Below are 7,410 nucleotides of genomic sequence, written 5' to 3'. Positions count from 1 at the left end.
ACAGTGGATGAAACAAGCAGCAGGCCCCAGCAAGGCAAAGGAAATCTCTGCTCCTCTGTCCAGGCCTGTGTTTCATCCGGGAAGGAACTGTCCCAGGAGTTCCATCAGCTCCAGAAGAAGCTTTTGTTCCCCACCTGTACAGTCCTGTGTTTCAGCCATGAGGAGCAGCTGCTCCCCTGTCCAAGGGAGAGAATCTGGGAGGCACACACCACAGCACACCCTCTGCTTTACTTGTGTGACCATGGGGAGGACGTGAGGAAGTGGAAGGGAAAACCCAATCCAGTCCTGGCTGCAGGAGTCTGTGACTTACAGGGGAATTGTCCCCCCAGAGATGCTGCTTCAGTTTCCAGTGGGAAATGGCCTAAGAAGAGCAGGGAAGCTGAAACTGCTTCTGGTCCTCCTGAAGGGACTCCCAAAGTATCTGCACAAGATGCAAGGGACCCCAGGCAGAAGTAGAGGGGCTCTGCCTCCAACCAGATGGAGGAGAGAGACAAATTGGTTTGTTGGACCACACAGAACCAATGGCCTGGCAAGTTGAACCCATGAGAGGATAAAGCTTTAGTAGATAGAGGTGCCCAGAGTGCTCTGACACCATCAAACCACGAGGGGTGGAACCCATCTGTGTTTCTGGTGTGACAGGAAGATCCCCACACCTGGATGTGTTGGAAGCTGAGTACTGGGATGCAAGCCACAGTTTGCTTTCACTTGGAGGCGTGGAAGGAGTCACTGGACTCAGATTGCACCAGAGCTGGAAACACAGCCCCAGCATTTGCAGCATTTGGACTGGGCATGGACTGATGCAGACTGTGGTGGAACAGAGTGGAGCTGCAGAGCACCTGCAGTGAGCAGCCCTCTGGGTCCTGCAAAGCAACCTCCTGTGGTGTGAGAATGGACAGTGCCTGAGGTGTGCTGCTGATTGCTGCTGGGCATGGTGCAGATGGCACAGAATGAGGGCTTGGGAATACCAAAGGTTAAGCTGAAAATTTGCTGCCATTACTCCAAACCACCCTGCCTCATGCCACCTTCACAGGGACAGTGCTGGCTGGAGCAAAGTACTACAGGGCCTGAATTTCAGATTGCAACATCAGAGGCTTCCTGTTCTGGTTGCTGCTGTTGAGTTCTGGCTCTCAGGTGCTGGCTCTTTGCTGAGGGGGAGGGCTGCAGGGGTTGAAATCCTGGCTGCTGCTGCTCACTGCTGTGCTTCTTCCTGCCAACAGCCTCAGGTCAGTGTGCATTATGGGATCTCCTTTGGATTCAGCTCTCTTGATGTTGTCTCAAGTCCTTATCTCAACCCAGAGGGTTTTTTTCCTTGTGTGTGTGTTATTTTTCCCTCCCTTCTATTTTGGGGGGGAACAGGCAGCTTAACTTCTTCTCAGCTCTTCAACCTGTTCCAGCCCCAGAGCGGAAAGCCAACAGAAGCTTTCTGAGTTCTTCCAAAGATCTCCATGAGCTTCCCCCTACACCCTCCAAAGATCCCAAAACGCAGTCCTAGGACCATCCAAATCCCAAACACCTAAGATCACCTGAAAGCCCCTGAAGAATGCCTCTGAGATGCCCCTCAAGACTCCTCTGAGAACTTCATTTTCCCCTCCCTGAACTGGGCACACAGCTCTACCCCATCCCTTGGGAGCAAATGCCCCCAGAATTTGGGCATTGAGGCAGGGATATCTGAAATAAAAGCAAACAGACAGGTTTTGGGTAACTTTTGGGTTTTATTAACACAATTGCTCAATGGACAGAGGATTTCTTACCCCAGGGAGACACAAAGCATTGGGGAAGAACCAGACAGACCCTGGCAAAGCCCTGCCCAGCTCCACTGGGAGCTCCAGCTGTGCCAACTCAGCACTGTAATTGTTCTCATTAGCAATAATTGGTGTTCGGAAGGGCAGGAGGTGTTTGCTGCTGCTGGTGTCCCCAGTCCCTGAGAACTGCAAAGGAAAAAGAGATATTTTGGTGCTGGAAAGGCCCTCTCAGAGGAGTCAGGGTTACCCAACAGATTCTAGGTGGATTTGTGCCACTCCTCCAGTGCAGGCTGCTCTCTCGTGTGGGTGCAGCAGTGCTTGTTGAGGGGGCCCGTCTCGGTGAAGCACTTGCTGCAGTTAGCACAAGCCAGATCTCTCACCGGTGTGGGTGCGGTGGTGGCAAATGAGATTACTGCTGTAGCTGAAGCTCTTCCCACAGTCAGCACAGCTGAAAGCCTTCTCACCAGTGTGCACAGAACGGTGCTTTGTGAGGTCTCCCTTCCTCGTGAAGCTCTTGCTGCAGTCGGCACATCTGTAGGGCTTCTCACCGCTGTGGGTGAGTTGATGCTTGATTAGTCTGCTGCTTGTGGTGAAGGTCTTCCCGCACTCAGCACAGGGGAACAGATGTTCTCCAGTGTGGATGCGGCGATGGATTGTGAGATAGGAGCTGGTTTTGAAGCTCTTGCTGCAGTCTCTGCAGATGAAGGCCTTCTCACTGGTGTGGGTGAGGTGGTGTTGCCTAAGATGAGCCATGTGCCTGAAGCGCTTTCCACAGCTGTCACAAGAGAAGGGCCTCTCTCCAGTGTGGGTGAGGCAGTGCTGGGTGAGACTGGAGCGCCGGGTGAAGCCCTGTCCGCAGTCAGCACAGGTGAACGGTTTCTCTGCAGTGTGGGTGAGGCAGTGCCGGGTGAGACTGGAGCGCCGGGTGAAGCTCTGGCCGCAGTCAGCACAGGTGCTTGGTTTCTCACCAGTGTGGGTGCGGCGGTGCCGGATGAGGTCAGAATTCCAGCTGAACCTCTTGCCACAGTCACCACAGACGTAGGGCCGGGAGCCAGGCTGCCGGCAGTGGTGATTCACTGGCTCTGAGCCAGGTGGGAAGCTCTGCCCACACTCAGCACACTGATTCAGCTGTTTTGGTGACACTGAGGGACCTGCTCTGACTTCATCCTCCTCCATACATTCCTACCCCTCACCCTGGTCACCTTCACCATCATCATTATCCTCCTCTTCATAGTCATCATTCTTCACACCATCATCCTCCATCTTCTCCTCATTTTCTTCCTCCTCTCCCTTGGGACTGCACTTGGGCTTCTCTAACTTGATCTCTGGGTGCTGCTTCTCCTCCCAGCTCTTGCCTGGGTCCTTCTGTGAGGCCATACTGTGGCAGGAAGGGGTCACAGCTCTGCAATAGGGAAGATGGAAGCACCTGAGCCCAAGACCTCAAACCCTGAGATCCTGCCTGGATCATAACACTCCCTGACTCCCAACACCCAGCTGGAGGAGAGAATGCAGAGGGGACCTCAAACCTTCAGTTTCTGCCACAGTGTGGGCTCAGACCTCTAATACCTGTGCTGAGACCCCAGGTTCCTGTGACCAGTGCCCTGAGGTACCCTGGGACTTGTCCCACTCTCCTAGAGCCTGGAGGCATTGGCAGGGTGGTTCCTGGCCCAGGCCCTCTCCTTTGATCTCCCCTGGCTCAAACAATGGAGGCAGCAGCACTGACCAAGGAAGACCAAACCACCCCCCAACCTTCTCCTACCACCCACCAGATCCCAAACCCCAAAGATCACCTCCTGCTCACAACTCACCCCCAGCAGACTGGAGCATTCCTTAACTCCCACAACACCTGATGTGCCTCAGAGCCCCTGGAGAGGTGAAATATGCTGGACAGGAGGAGATGGAGGAGACTGGGAGCTGCCCTGGGGGCTGGGGTCCTGCTGTTAACCCACTCTGGGTTTCTTACCTGCTGGGCTGCTCCAAGGGGCAGATCTGCAAACTCTGCTCTTCCACAGCATACAGGGACAGGGATGATGGAGAGAGAGGCACACAGCTCCTGACAGAGAGAAGCAAAGGGCTCAGAGAGCACTGACCTGCAAGCGATGGCTCAGCACTGCCCACAACCAGGCAGCACAGCTCAGCCTTGCTGGGGGCAGCTCCCAAGCCCAGCAGCACAGCCACAGCACACAGCCAGGGCTGATCAAGATGGGAGGCCTCAACAACTGCAGACTCAGCTCTTTGCCCAGCACACAGCCCCCAGCACACAGCTGCAGGCCAGCACCATAACACAGCTGCCTCCACACAGCCTCTCCCAGGCCTTGCCTAAAGCTTCCTCCCACTGCCTGCCCAGGGCTCTGCTGCCTGCAGCTCCATTTGCCAGCACATCTTGCTCTGGACCCACCTCTCCTACCTGGCCCTGCCCCCACCACACCCACTCTGTGCTCAGCTCTGCCCTGCACACACCTCTCTGATGGCCACTCCCCAAGACAAGATCAGAACTGCCCTCAGGACACACACAAAGGGAGCTTCACGATTTCTGCAGATGCAGCAAAGGCGAAGGGACTTGGGCAGCTTCTTGCTAAACCTCTTCAGCCCTCACTGGGATGCTGGAGGAGTCTCTGCCTCCTGCCCAAACCTCACACCTCCAGCACCCTTCACACACCTGCAGCCCAAAGACACTCACTGGAAAGGGTTTGACTTCCTTCTCTCCTTGACCATTTCTCTCAGCTTGCTCTTTGCAGCGCTCCTGGAGCTGCCACTCCACATCCCCAAGAGAAAATTAGGTTGGATGGGAGGGCACAGTGTCCAGGGGCTGCTGTTCATCTCCCAGCTGACACATGCAGAGCTGCAGCACAATTCACTCCTTTCACCTCCTCAAATGCTTCCAAATTCTGCCATGCCCTGCACACACATTTGTCACCTGGGCCCTGGATCCTCTCCCCTTCTTGGAGGGACAAGGCCTAATTCCTGCCTGACCATTCCCAGGCCCTTCCCTCATTCCCAGCCCATCCATGTCCCTGCTGCCTTGGCTGTCCCATGGCCCTGGGTCCCCCACCTCCACTGCCACTGCAGCTGGAAGGCTGGAGTGGGAAATGCTGTGGCTGAGGAAGCATCTAAGGAACTGGGCTGGAAGCAGCAGCACAAGAATGGAAGGGGCCTGAGACTAAAGGCTGGGATCAGCTGGAGGGCTGAAAGAACAGCACCAAGCCAAGGAGGGGTTACAGATGAGGGCTGGGGAGGGACCCTGCAGCCACCTCAGGCAGCAACTGAGGAGAGCAAGGGGGACAGAGAGGGAGTGAGACCTCAGGTGACTCCTGCCATGGGGGATGGCTGGGCTGTGTGGCTAGGAGCCCTGAGTGCCTGCTTGGGCTGTGCTGGATGTCAGGAGGGCTCAGGGGACTGTCCTGAGCCAGGCAGGGTTTGGGGCTTTGAGCTTCTGGGGTCAGCTGCTGCCAGCACCATTGGAGGTAGGATCCAGGCAGAGCCACACAGCTGCTGAACTAAGCCCTCCCACCCCCTGCAGCCTTCACCCTCCATCTCTCCATCCATTGCTCCATCTCCACTCACTTGCTGCCCTCTCAGAGTCCCCTGGGCCCCTACCAAATCCCAAGGGCTGATTTACATATCTATCATGGCCCAACAGCAGCCCCTGGATGAGAGCATGGAGGAGAATCCCTGTGGTGGGTGGAAGGCACTGGGATGTCTTACACCAGAGAGTAGAGACCTCCAGAAGGGACAGCAGAGTCCAGAGGGACACCACAAAGTGTCATCAACTCCTTTGACAAGGCTCAAAGAGAGCCTCTCTGCCTCCTGAAACCTAAGGCAATCCCCTGCAGAACAAGTTGGAGGAGCTCAAGGGGACAAGCTGCAGAGGGGGCCCAGGGCAACCTCCTGAGCTTCACCAAGAGCAAGGGCAGGGTCCTGCCCCTGGCCTGGCACAATCCTCACAAGCAGCACAGGCTGGGGGAGGAGGGCATAGGAAGCAGCCCTGCACAAAAGGACTGGGGGGTGCTGCTGGACAAGAAGCTGCACAGGAACAGACAGGGGGAGCCTGCAGCCCACAAGGCCAAGGGCAGCCTGGGCTGCACCAACAGCAGCATGGCCAGAGATGGACAGAGGCCATCCTGGCACTGGGCTCTGCTCTGCTCAGACTTCACCTGCAGCACTGCAGCCAGCTCTGGATCCCTCAGCACAGGAAGGACAGGGACCTGATGGAGAGGGCCCACAGGAGGGACACAAAAATGAGCAGGGGCTTGGAGCAGCTCTGCTACCAGGACAGGCTGAGGGAGCTGGGGGTGTTCAGCCTGGAGAGGAGAGGAGAAGGCTTGGGGAGACCTAAGAGTGACCACCTGGTACCTGAAGGGGGCTACAAGAAGGCTGCAGAGGGACTCTTTGCAAAGCCTGCAGGGACAGCACCAGAGGCAATGGCTTCCAACCAGAGCACAGCAGATTCAGATTGGAGGTGAGGAACAAGTTCTGCACCAGGAGGCTGCTGGAACACTGCAACAGGTTGCCCAGGGAGGGGCTTGAGGTCCCAGCCCTGCAGAGGTTCCAGGTGAGGCTGGACAGGGCTCTGGGCAACCTGAGCTAGTGCAGGATGTCCCTGCTGACTGCAGAGGGGCTTGGACTGCATCACCTTTGCAGCTCCCTGCCAACCCAAACCACTCAGGATTCTAAGAGTCTAAGGGCAGCCTCCAGGGAGAGCAGGAAAAAGATGAGGCAGAGGAGGACAAGGAAGAGGACAAGGAGGAGGAGAACCAAAATCCCTTCCCAATTCCTCCACACCTCTGCCATATTCCTTCACAAATGCTCCAGAAGCTTTCCAAGTGCCCTCCAAACCAGCAGCACAGCTCTGCTGGCACACAATGCCAGGCTGCAAGGGACCCCAAGGCTCAGCTGCTCCAACCTTGCCAGCTGACACTGGACTTGAAAGGAGCTGGCCCAGCCCCCTGCCAAGCTGAGCCTTCCAACTCTGCCCTGCAGGGGAATCCACCACTGCCCTGGGGAGATGATTCCAAGGGCTGACTGGGAGGGAAAAGCTTTTGCCTCTGCAGTGCACTGCTCCACTTCAGCTCAACTCTTGCAGCTCAGTGCCAGCCCCCAAGCTCAAGAACCAGCAACTAAGGTCAGAACCACTTCCTAAGTTCAAGAACCAACCCCAAAGCTCAGTGCCAGCCCCCAAGCTCACACTCAAATCTAACATGCAGACTCAGCTCCTGGGCTCAGAGCCAGCAACTAAGCTCAGAACCACTTCCCAAGCTCAAGAACCAGAATCTGAGCTCAGTGGCAGCCCCAGAGTTGAAGAACTATCCCCTGAGCCCAAGAAGCAGCTCAGGACCTGCAACCAAGGTCGGAACTACTTCCCAAGCTCAAGAACCAACCCCCAAGCCTAGAACCACTTCCCAAGCTCAGAGGCAGTCCCCAAGCCCAGAATCACTTCCTGAGCTCAGAGGCAGTCCCCAAGCCCAGAGCCTGACCCCCAAGCCCAGGAACCAGCAACTAAGGTCAGAAGCAGTCCCCAAGCTCAGAGCCAGACCCCAAGCCCAGAACCAATTTCTTTAACTCAAGAACCACTTCCCAAGCCCAGGGACACAGGGCCAGGGCCAGCCTCTACAGGGTACCAATGGCTCCTGCTGCAACACAGCAGCAACCGGGGAGGGTCTGCAGTTGC

This window comes from Dryobates pubescens, unplaced genomic scaffold, assembly GCF_014839835.1.
Source record: "Dryobates pubescens isolate bDryPub1 unplaced genomic scaffold, bDryPub1.pri scaffold_60_arrow_ctg1, whole genome shotgun sequence".
In the NCBI taxonomy this organism is placed as follows: Eukaryota; Metazoa; Chordata; class Aves; order Piciformes; family Picidae; genus Dryobates; species Dryobates pubescens.
The sequence above is the reverse complement of the archived record's forward strand: the minus strand, read 5'-3'. Positions refer to the sequence as shown.